Here is a 12,884-nt window from a genome sequence, read left to right as displayed (position 1 = left end):
TTCTCTTTCTTATAATTGTTTTTCATGATTAAGCGCCCCATCTAAATCCCCCCCCCCCCCCCTATGAAGGAAATTAAGTTTGTTATATACACATGAGGTTGGCATTCTCGAAAGACAGTTAAATTTGGTGAAAAGAAGTCAAAGATTGATTTTGAATTGGTTTGAGGATAACAATGGTCGAACCCCCTTTTAAAATACAGACACTAAAGGGACTGGGAAAAGTGACAGCACTATATGAGGTAGCCTGCAAGCAGGCTCATCTTTGGGTCACACGCCACTGATGCGAATGGCGAAGAGCAAGTCTGCAAGCAAAAGTGATCCGGCGTAGAGAGGTCTGGTTCGGAAGCGCCTAAAGTGACTTTCTCGCGCCGCTCGCTTTCGCGGCTTTGCCGATCCCGCACCTGCTTGCAGGCTACATATGGAAGTGTCCGTATAACAAAGGTAGAAGATACATGAATTTTAGTCTCTTCTGAATCAAGTAACCTCTCCGTCGTAGGGCGATGTCCGGATTATAGAGGTGTCCGTAAGGAGATCAAGATTCGACCGTAATTGAGACTAGCAGGGGGTGAGTAGTCTCCGAAAATTTGGGTGGGGGAGGGGGAGTAGACTTTTATTCTTTAAGTTCTCGAAAGGATATGTTACTTTAACGAGCACAATCGGCAAAAGCCAACTTGTTGACACTGGTGGAACTAGAAAAATTCCGAAGATCACCTGAGGACCCCCGAAGATTCCAAAGTTGACCCGAAAACTTTCAAAATTTTCCAAAGGTTACTTAATTTCAGAAGACGTCTCAAAAACTTCCGAGGATATTCAAAGACTTCACAAAGGTTTTCGATGACGTCCCGAATCTTTTAAAAGAGTTCAAACGATCGAGCGAGGACTACCAAATATTCTCAATGATCTCCTGACGACTTCCTCGTATCTTAATTTTACTCGGTCCCATTTGATTACCTATACTGATTATCCACGACTTGCTCACGCCTGGCCTCATATCCCAGTCGGTATTAAGCAATGGTGATCTAATCCAGACGCTTTGGGTTCTAATCTAAGCGACGTCAAGAGATTAACTTTGCCTCGCATTTCCGCATTTCCTTTCAATGGCTAATTCCTAATTCCTGGGTTTATTTTCCAGCACTTTAAATTGCTTCTTTCTCTACTTTCCAGAAGAAGGTAATCAGTGCGGTGAAATCAAGAACAACGTTCCTCGATCAGTTTGTGGAAAATAAGTTTATGACAATGGCAGACTGTAAACTAATGTTTGGATACGTGGCTCTTGTTTTAAATATAAATATAGATTCGACGTCGTGAGAAAGGGGGCAGAGACGAAGAATGAAACGTGGCGTCGAATTGTCAGGGGCGTAGCTAGCCTATAGGCCCGTAGGCCCGGGCCTACAAATTTTTCAACCCACTCGAGCTTGTATTTTGAAAATGTGCGATAGAAAAAATTCAGGCTGAAACTCTTTCAAGATAAATTGAAAGCAATTTGTAACGTATCTTAACATTATACATATCACAAGTACTCTTTCGCGATGAGATCAAGGCTCCAGTGGCGGATCTAGGGGAGGGACCCTCCCCTAGATCCGATTATTTTCGAGAGCGGCCCCTCTTTTTCTAGGGTCTGGATGATCGGGGCACCCATTTTCTGTAGGTCTGGATCCGCCATTTGGCCCATCTAGCAAGTGCAAACTCGGGAGCCTTCTAGACTGGTCAGGTGACAGACAAACGCACAATGGCATGTGCCGTAAAAGACAAGTGCGTTTATTTTGGAATGAGTGAACACTGGCGCAATTCTTTATAATTTAGGTGCTGTGAAATACACATACCACCAGCAGAAAGTAAAGGAGAAAGCTTTCTTCGGGGATTTCCATTAAAGCTGGCTATCGGCAGTCTATCGCCGCCTATAGGGCCTCTTACTGCCGCCTGTTAAGATTCTGCTTATAAGATTTGCATCTAAAGAAATAGTTTGTTTGGGAAACCTGTTCTGTGTTCAATAAAAATAATCATTAACAGCACTTCTTTTGATTCCCGGAATGCAGGAAATCGCATTTTCGAGCTTCTTCTTCTTCTATTTTTCTGCGGGACGGCATGCCCCAGAGCCTTTCGGAAAAGCTGGCCTTAGGGCCCCTTTTGTGGTTACCGTCGCCTAGTACACCATCGGAAGTCGCTTATGAAAAATGTTATTCAAACCCCTGTTTTTCGAGAGTTGATGAAAAAATCCTCGGTCGAGCTCCTCTGCCCCAATCCCCTCGAAAAGCGGCCTTAGGGCCGATTGACCAGGCCTACAACTCTTTAAAAAGCTGGCTACCCCCCTGAATTGTGAATTTCATTTAAGAGAAGAAATGTTCAATAGTTCAGCAGAGAAAACTTTATGAATAGAACAGTTGTTTTATTCATTTCGTTTACCTAAATATACTAGTACACTTAAAGCTTCAGTTACAGTTTCCTAAATTGCCGTGCAGTAGCATGACATTGAATCTTAATTTTTTAAAAAATGACAAGAGAAGTGAACATGTTTTAAGCCTAGTTCTTGTTTTGACTAAGTGACATCTACTCGTTTTGTCCTTTGACTAGATAAGAAGTAGCATATAGTTTCTGTGTTGTTTATTAGCATCAATTTGGGGTCACTCCCACTACCACATCTTCCTAGCGTCTTGCAGCCCCTGGTTCATTGCCAACCTTGACCCAACGAAGGCATCCTAACATCTAACATGAGAGAATAAACAGATAAGGGTGAGTAGGGTGACTGCCATATGCAAGAGATACATTAAGAATATTTAATGGTGGCAAAAAGGTTTTGATTAAATGTTTAAATCTTTAAATGTTCAAGCACTTACGGGAATCGTCCATGCAATTTTCCTCAAAAATTAAAGACCTTGACGAAGTTTAACTAGTATTCACGAGTCGATTTACGTTGACTTCTCGAAGTTCATGCGGACGATTTTAAAATGGAACTATAGACGAACCAGCAATACCCAAAATGTGCAAGGAGTATAAATCGAGTCTTATTAGCCAAAATTAGATTCGGGGGGCTTTTAAATCCATGCAGAATACATGTATAACCCTGTTTTAAAGTGGAGGCAGTGTTGCTATGTGGTTTAGGGCGCTGGTGTTGTAATTCGGAGGTCCCGGATTCAAACCCTCCACCCTGTCACTAGCTGGATTTGTTCTCGGTCTTCGCAGAGTCAAAATTCACGTCACGCCTTGTATATAGCCAACTGGTCTATCTCATTGGAAGTTAGGATTTGAAACTATGTTATGTTCATTTAAAATATTTGTTTCTTCCGTTTCAATGGCATGCATGTAAACTAGCTATCTCGGAGATGTATAAAACTAAGTGCATAACCACTATAAACAACATTTACATTTTACATTTAAACCACCACCGTGGAATTAACCGAGTCATGCACGATGATCCGCGATAAAACCACTTTTTCTGAATTTATTTAACTAAGCAGATGACAAATCATCTATTATGATTAAACTAGAAAATGAATTTTCATTTCCATGAAACGAACTTTCATTTCCGCGAATTGAGAATGTGTGTTTAAGCTTCAGACAGGTGGTCAGTTTCTACGAGATTTCTGAGTGTACAATTTCCTAGTAAATACTAACACTGTCGTACCAGTGAATCAATTATGACTCGTTCATCACAACATCGGATATCAGCAATAAAAAAATCATGTATTGACATGGAAGAACGAAATGTAAATGGTTATAAGGCATCCATGCAGGATCACGCGATAAGTGTCGCTTAACGAATATTAGGAAAACAATAATTTTGTTGGTTAATGCCATAGGGGCTCACTTTCGAGAGGAGACAACTGATTTGAATGGGATTTTTTTTTCGTGGAAAAATGGTCGCTTATTTCAAGTGGCAGCACAGGGAGCTTTGACAAAATTATTTTTTGTTACTGAGTTGATAAATGAAAATATAGAGTTGGAAATAAGTTTTGGCTTTTTTCATATTTTTTTATCATAAGTTTCGGCGAAAAATTAAAACAACACTGAAGATAATAGAGTTTTCATGGAAAAACATGATCCTTTATATTCATGCAACTCAGTCCGGCTATAAGTAAGTGATACCTTACGGAACTGCTGATGAGTAGTGGCTTCCCCAAAAAATGGCTTGATTGTAACCACCCCCGTTTCAGGTATCAACTTGAATACTAATTCTTTTGGAACTGGTGTTCCTGGCTCTAACTTCCACAATGCGGAGTCATTAGACTGACTTCCGTCCCATAGATGAACATTGACACCACCTGCTCGCAAACAACTGTTGTCGAAAAAAAAAAAACAAAAAAAAAAACAAGCAAACAAAACCAGTAGTTTCACTAGCAACCTTTGTGGCATCCCAGGTGTTAATGTATGGAATCCCAAGCTAATGGGTTCCCAAGTCTCCACTAAAAATAGTGGGAATAAGGAGGGGAGAAGTATGCATGTGGAAGGGGAAATGTTGTATGTACATGTCAAATAAAATAATAAATGTACTAGCGTTGAGGGACCAACAAACTGCAGTGCAGCCAACGTCCATCACAAGGCAGTACTAAAAAGTGTGAAATGAAATAAAACTCTGCACTAACGTTGAGGGACCAACAAACTGCAATGCAGCCACGTCTACCACAAGGTAGTGCAGGAAATGGCAAAAGTAACAGAAATAACTGAGTAAAATTAAAACAAAGATAAAATTTGCACTAGCGTTGAGGGACCAACAGACTGCGATGCAGCCACGTCCAACACAAGGCAGCACAAATGAAATGAAATAATAAAATGAATAAAATCAAATAAAATATTAAGTAATTGTTACCAAAATAAAATTTTAAATTTAGCACAGAATAATAAAATAGTAGTAATAACAAAACATTTAATAAGAATATTTTAAAACATCATTAAGGTTTAGCTTGTATGTTAAAACCTACAAACAGTTTTATGTTATGTTATATTACAGGTTTAAGGTTTAAGGTTGGGGAAAGGCTTTAGGTTAGAGGGTAGGGAAAGGATTTCCTTGGTTGGTTTAAGCTGAGAGTAGTGTAACTTTCTCTAAGGGGAAAAATTTAAGGTAAGGGGGCAAGGCAAAATTGCTTTTTGGTTTAAATTTGAGTTTAGATTAAGGTTATGGATTCGCGTTAGACCTGAAGGCAAGTAAAAATTTAAATTTGGAGGTAAAAATTATTTCATGTAGTAGAAAAATAGCTTAACTTGTGGGGTTGGTTGAGGTTTTGTAAGGTGGGGAAGGGGAAATGTCTTAGTGTAAATAACAAGTGGCGTAAAAGGGTTAGGTTAAAATGTTGTAATGTTGCATATACATGTAATGTGCATGAGTAGGAGTAATCTTGATATATTACTTATTTTTCGTTCTTCTGTTTTAGATTTTAAAAATACTTTTTATTCCAGAAAAAAAAAGCAATAAGAATGGTGAAACATTCACGGTAACTTTAATCAATGTTGCACTCTCTTTTTTCTCCGCTTAGGTACAGCCATTCTTCATGGTGAATGTCAAAATAGAACCATCTGTCACTTTTGGAACCAAGATTAGCTTTGACAAAATCTATTTGCCTTGCTCGCTTTTCTCCTTTGGATTGCGGGGCCCAGTTTTGCGAAGTTAAGATCCATTCTGCAATTATACAAGGTGAGCAGCCATTGCCAATGAAAAATAATAAGAGTTTGAAAGTGTCACAGTCTCCTATGGGTTTTTTCCAAAAAAGTGCTTTAATGTCTTTTGGCCAGATGTTTAAAGGATAAAATAAATCGCCATTAAGTAGGTTGAAGAGCTGTAAACGTCGGTTGGAAATTTGTTGTCTGTTGAGAGGTCGGATGTGCGAAGCATAGAATAGTAAAGTTGATTCTTCTGTAGTCTCTGCAGTAGCCATAGTTAGGAAAGAGTTGTTGTGTCTAGTATAGGAATAAGATTAAAATAAGCATAATGAATTTGGGTTATGCGTAGGTAATAATCTGATTCGTTGTGTAAAAACATAAAATCAATTTGTGTAAAAATGAAAGAAAAGGAATTAAAATGAATTTGGTATGGTGTAAAAGGAATGAAAAGGTGTATAGAGTCGAGAGTTAGGGGTATTACTCTGGGTAAGATGCAAATTGGCAGAATGGTAAAAATCTTTCATTTTTATATTCGCTTTAAAAGCGTGTTAAAATAGGTTTATAATATATATGGTCGTAATCAGGTTCTAGTGAGAGGCGCGGCGGTCCAACGGCCAGCGTGCCGTACTCCGAACCGAGCGGCCCGGGCTCGAGACCTGGCCGGGGTTACTGCGCCGTGTTCTTGGGCAAGACACCTCACTCCCACAGTGCCTCTCTCCACCCAGGTGTATAAATGGGTACCGGCGACATAATGCCGGTGGGTAAACCCGCGATGGACCAGCACCCCATCCAGGGGGGAGCAGAAACATTCCTAGCTGCTCAATGCCACCGAAACCGAGATAAGCCTCGGCAGTATGGGCCGCATGGCTCGAGGCTTCCCTTAATCAGGTTTAAATGAGAGGGTGTGGTCAAGCTTTCTGGAGTTTCCTGGTGCTACTTTTTTGTCTCGTTTAGAATTAAAGAAAGAAAAAATCCCTTGGGGGTTGGGGGGGGGGGGTTAAATAACCCTTTGTATACCTGGGAGTTTAGCTACAGGGGTGAAAGGATGGTACACGGGGTCAAGACAAGTATGGGTGACTTTTCCAATGGGGTAAATGGAGAATATTAATTGCCAGTGGAAGGAAGAGTTTAAGTTAGTACATGTATTTTCGTTCTTTAAATGGTTCAAATGGGGTTAAAAAGCTTTGGAGGGGGGGGGGAAGTTAGGGGTTTAGTATTGTCTTTGGTTTATGAGATGGTTATCAGGGTAAGGCATTTGAGGGTGAATCTTACGGTTGGGTAAGAGGGAATTTGTAAATGGTAGTAAAAATTATATCGTTCTGTAGTCGAGATAAATTGGCTTGTGTCAGGGTTGAAGGAGGAACTTGTCAATGGAAATATAAAACCTGTTCGTTCTCAAATTGACATAAATGGGGTTGGGGGGTTCATCCTGTTTTAAGGTGGGATGAGAGGAAACTTGTTGATGGAGGGGAGAGAGAAAAATTAAAACTTTTTCGTTTCTTTTAATGGTTAAAATGGGGTTAAGCGAGATGTAAAAGGGGAGGGGGTTTGAGGGCTGGGTTATATCCTGTCTTGGGGCCATGAGGTGGTTTACTGGGTAAGGTATTAGGGGGCGAATCTAAAGGTAATAATATGCGTTTAAAATATAATGCAAACTAATGTTATTATTTTTTATTATTTTTATAGGAGTGGGATGGATGGTGTGATAATACAAAAGAAAGTGCATATGATTGGTCAAGGAGAAAAGGTGTAATTCCGAGAAAGGAAATGTATATAGGAAAGAAGACGGGGAATTCGCCTGGCCGGCCAAACAGTAAAAGGATGCATCGACACCAAGGCTCCTAATAGTTGTGAGTCGTCAGGGGCAAAGCACAACTGAGCGAGGATGTTTCTAACCTGGTACCCGGTCATTGCCCGACATCCTCGTGCCGAGTCCTTATAGAAATGAGATGAAGAGATTAATAGAGAACATCAAGGAGAGATTATAGAGACCAAAAAGGAGGACAGAAACGCAGTGTAAAAAGAGAGAGACGGACAGAAAAAAAAAATTTTTGTATTAACAATATTACATGTACGAGGAGAATGTACGAGGATACTTTTAAACGGAACCTTGAAAATTGTTGTGTACCGTGGTGAAATGTATATAAGGGGGAATTTGAATAAAAAGAGAAAAATTAAAATTTATAAAAAGCTATTAAAAAACAAAAAAGTACGAGTAACCTTGTACAATTTTTAAGCCATACGGGGGGTGGGTAACAATAACATAGTAGCAGATAAATCCTAGCGGGAAGAAATAAATAAAATACCTTGCGTAAATGATCCGCGTCAGGCCAGTAATATCCAAATCGATGTCAAAATAACCAAAAGCTGCTAACAAACGCTTTAAAAAACTTGAAATAAAAATTTTTTGCCGGGAAATACTGTATCAAAAGGCCCGCAGAGCGTAACCAAAAAAAAAAATTTTTTGCGGGGTTGATCACGCAAGCATTGCGTGATCAATGTGACGCGCATTAAAACGCTACTGTAGTATCATCGGTCAGCGGTCTTTATTGGGAGCGAGTGTAGAGCGGGCGGTAAGTTGCTTTCATCATCGTTCTGTGGAGTTATTTCGTGGCAAAATCTTGAAATTATCTGGAGTACGACTTTTCGAGGGTCGATTGGAGGTAAAATAGAAAATGAGATATGTATTGGAGTACGGTTGATGCAGCTTGTAGATCATGTAGGGCAATTCTTCGTTCTTTACATCACGCGGTCGGGTGAAAGATTCTTCGTTCTAATTTCATCATGCAGCCAAGAAAACGATGGTGGCGTGTACATGAAGGCACGTTGTAAAAGGTTGGTTGAATTATTTTTCGTTGTAATTTCTTGTGGGTAAGTTGTAAAAGGTGGGGTGGTAGAATTATACTCCGTTTTCATGATTGCAGAACAATTGTTCGTTCTTTACATCGCGGTCGGTAGAATGATTCTTCGTTCTAATGATCATACAGCCAAGAAAAACGAAGGTGGCGCGTATACGATGGGACGTTGTAAAAGGTCGGTTGAATTATTCTTCGTTCTATTTTCCTGTGGGCAAGTTGTAAAAGGTCGGGTAGTAGAATTATATTCTGTTTCCATGATTTTTAGTTGGTATCTGTGAGAAGTGAGATAGAAACTCGGGAGATTTCAGTTCGTAAGGAGCCTAATGGAGCTGAGGTATGGTTAGGGGGAGAAAGAAGAAAAACAGAAGAAGTAAAACAGTTACATAACATTGGTCATTAGGGAACCATGCCCTCATATAATGTGATATAAATAATGTCATATAAAATGCTTTAAGACATAGCTTAAAATATTTATTACAAATTGTTCAAAGAGCTTGTACATGGTGTATGGTGTACTAAAAAGATCCATGTGCAATAATTGTATTTTGGCTTAAAAGTGTATAGATATTGTGGACGTTATTTGGTAATGATTAAGATTAAAAACAGAGGCTCTAGATAATTTGTAATGCAAAATTAGCTAGTGGGAAATGCTCTGTATGGTACAGTTCATTTTACATAAATCATTGTTTAAAAGTTTTGGCTTTCAGAGAGAGATTAAAAGATGTTACTATATACATGTACATGTACACCTGTACATCAGGAAAATGTTTTGGAAATTATGACACTTATAATGAAAAATTACATAAGTAAGCAAATTATTATAACTAAAATAAAACAAGAAGTATAGCCTGCAGGCAATCTTTGCAGTCTTTTCTGCTAATAATAATTTATAAAAACATGGATCATTATGGCAACATATTGTCATGTGCTTGTGGTATGTAAGGATAATTTATTATGAAGTGATTTGTTTGTGAGGAGCATTGTGTGGAGTTTTGTGGTATTGCAGTAGGCTTTTGAAAGTTTGGGAATACGTAAGTTGTGGTATTTTCGTAGGATTTGTTGTACTATTTTGTCTGTTCGTAAGTGTTTGTTATATATAGTTCGGTAATAAACAGTCGATTTGGTTTTTGTTTGTCGTGTTCTGTTTCGTCTTTTGTGTGCTGTGAAAGGGAGCCATGGGAATGAATTGTCTGTGATAAGTTTGTCTGGATAGTCAAGTGCGTTCAGTCTTAGTCGAAATAAATTGTGTATGTAGTTGTAGTCGTCAATTGTCTTACTAAGTCGGCTGTATCGTACAGTTTCAGTCTTGATGATGCCAGAAAAAATGTGTTGAGGATGATTAGATGAATAGTGCGGGTACATGTATTTGTGGTGTGGTTTTTGAAAAATGTGGTAGTGAACTTGGTGGTATCTGATGGTATGGTGATTTAATGAAATGGTGAGGTCGAGGTAGTTGACTGAGTGATTGCTGGATGTAAAAGTGATTGGAATTTGTGATGGGTATGCTGCACATAAGTTAGCAATTAGAATGTTAGTATTAGCTTTATTAGTAAGTATAAAGCCGTCGTCAATGTAACGACAAAAAATAAAAATGCCATTAGTATTAAAATTGTTATAGAAGTTATACTCACTAAGGAGTAAAACAAGATCAGCAATTTGTCGACTATGATAGCTGCCCATAGCGACGCCCTTTATTTGCTGATAAACAAAATTGCCAGCCCTAAAATAATTACGTTGGTTAATAAAATTATTAAGGTTAAGTAAATAGTCTCTATAAAGATTAGGCAAATTAAGTAGCTTGCAGCTGGTGATAATGGCTTGTATGGTGTTTTGATATGAGATGTTGGTGTAAAGTGATGCAAAGTCAAAAGTCGTGAGCTGAAAGTCATCTATGTCCTTTATGTCAACGGTTTGCAGTTTGTTTATCAGTTCAGTAGAGTTGTTAACCAAAGGAAAAGGAATGTTGTTAGTAGTAAAAATTGTTTTCAGTTGCAAAATAATATTGTCAAGTTCTTGTCCTAGGAGTCGTGAGGGGTCAGATGTTATCCAGGAGTGTGCAGTGATGATCGGTCTACCAGTAAGTTTGTCAATGTTAGTTGTTGAGGCAGTATTGTCTAGTTTATGTACTTTAGGTAGGAGTTTCATGTAGGGTATCTGTAAGTTTTTTTCTTTTTTGTTGTACAGGTGGGTGTATACCGCAAGACCACACATACGAGCAAGTATTTAGACTTCCATTCACACAGCCCAGCGCAAAGCAAGAGAGCCGTCGTTAAGACTTTAATGGACCGAGCTAAGTGCATTCCATCAACAACTGCGCAAAGACAAAACGAGAAACAACGCGTTATTAATGACTTAAAAGCTAACGGTTATCCCGGGAGCTTCATCAAGTCAGCTGGCGAATCAAACTAAACAAACACGCAACCAAGAACCCAGGAGAATCCGAAGGCATACACGTCCATTCCATATGTGAAAGGAGTGTCGGAGCGCGTTCGACGGATTTTGAGCCGCGAAAACATCAAGACAGCGTTTAAACCAGTACGAACTTTAGGAAATATCTTCAAAAAGCCCAACGACCGACCGAATAAAGATCAATTGAAGGGAATCGTATACAAAGTGACTTGTAGGACATGTCCATTTACATACGTTGGGGAAAGCAAAAGAAACTGGAAATCGCGGGGAGCCGAACACAAGCCCGGAACAAACGGAAATATTAACTCCGCGATTAAACATCATGCAGAAATCGGCCACGACATACATCCAAGTTACGCCGAAATTCTTGAAACAAGTGTAAGCAGCAAGAACAAAAGACTGTTTCTGGAATCCTTGCATTCCTTCTCGACAAAAACACAGCAGGAGGGCATTTTGCGGGCGCATGCGTGCAACCGCTGTACAAAGACCGCGTGATCTTGGGAATAAAAATGGCGCGGAAGATTCAAACTTTGTTTTTTGTACTGTTTATCGTCACATAATTTAATATAGACGTAAACTTCGCTAAGAAAAAGTGTTTTGTGTGTGGCAAGGCACTTATAAAGCAGATTTTCTGGCCTGCTTCGGGATCGTTGTTGCAAATAATGCCAAAATATCTGGGGCAGGTAGGAAAGCCTTCACCGACAAAAGTCAAACAGGCCGTAAATAGAGGAAAACATTTATTCGTGTGGTGGAGTGTGATATATTAGGATCAAAACTTCACATCAAATCAATTGCTGTAATACAGGCAGAGTGCGAGCAATATTATAGCTTGTCGGGAGATTTTTTGCCTAAAGGGACGGCCACCAAAGAAAAGGGTTTTCCCTGAGGGGAAAGACATGTTTGGGTGTTCTGCACATGATAATGCAGCTCACTGATGACTCTAAAGCAAAGCCAACTTGCCCTCGACTGGCAAACAGGGTTTCCTGGAACAAGAACTGCAGTTCTTTAAATCACATTTAAGCGACACAGAAGTAAAACAGTCGTTATAACAGAACGAAAATCAATCTTAAAGAAACAAACGTTGAATGTAATTTGAAAATAACATTGTTTATAGTTAAAAATTATTTCTTAAGACATTTTATGCAGCAGTTATTAGAACGTTTCTGAAAAATATATATATCGCTTGTTCGTTTCGTGCTATTTTTTGACTGGTGATCAAGGCTAGATTTTGATAAAGGAGCCAAAAATGTACTAATTAACATAGTAAAATGTAAACAAATAGTCTACCAGCAAAGAATTACCATAACACTTTAAAATTAAGACCGATCTCAGTAATTCTTTTCTTGTTCAACGGAATAACTGTGGTACATCGAAATGTGAGGTTATTTTGACCGATGCTTAAGTTTAAGGAAATAATCACAAACGATAGTTTCTCTGTTAGAATAAACCAGCGAGAACGTATGTTAAAGAAAGCTAAAAATTACCACAATAGACCATTTTTTAACGCTACCTTCGCAGCATTAGACGATAGTTCAAGTACTTCAGGCTCCATATATCATCGGTAGACGCTGGAGATCAAGGCTAGATTTTGAGATTTTTGCATCGTGAGAACGATGAAATTGCAGTTTTATGAAAAATCTGAACAAAATCATGACCACTCGCTCAAACCCGGGATACTTGATTATAACATCGTATAGTTAAAACTGCTGTTTTATATTTTAGTACTAAGTAGCCGTAGCGCTTTGTTCGTTTAGATATCCCAGCTATTAAAAACATGGGCAACGTATTTAGGTTCTCGACATTCGGTCGCCATTTTGTCCACGCGCAATGTTTAATACACATATAGCCAAAGTCGATCAGATAAACGGCACGCCGACACCAAACTATGCTTGTTGTTGTCAGAAGATAAAGCAAGGACTCTTAGTATTGTATACAGCAAATAAAACTTAAAACACCTTTTATTTTGAGCTGAAAATTGGGCCATAAATTGTGAAAAATATGTAAACAATCGATAGCAGAACTTCT

The sequence above is a fragment of the Oculina patagonica genome, chromosome 13, assembly GCF_052425735.1.
Source record: "Oculina patagonica isolate OP01 chromosome 13, crgOcupat, whole genome shotgun sequence".
Lineage (NCBI taxonomy): Eukaryota > Metazoa > Cnidaria > Anthozoa > Scleractinia > Oculinidae > Oculina > Oculina patagonica.
This window is presented reverse-complemented; position numbering follows the sequence as displayed.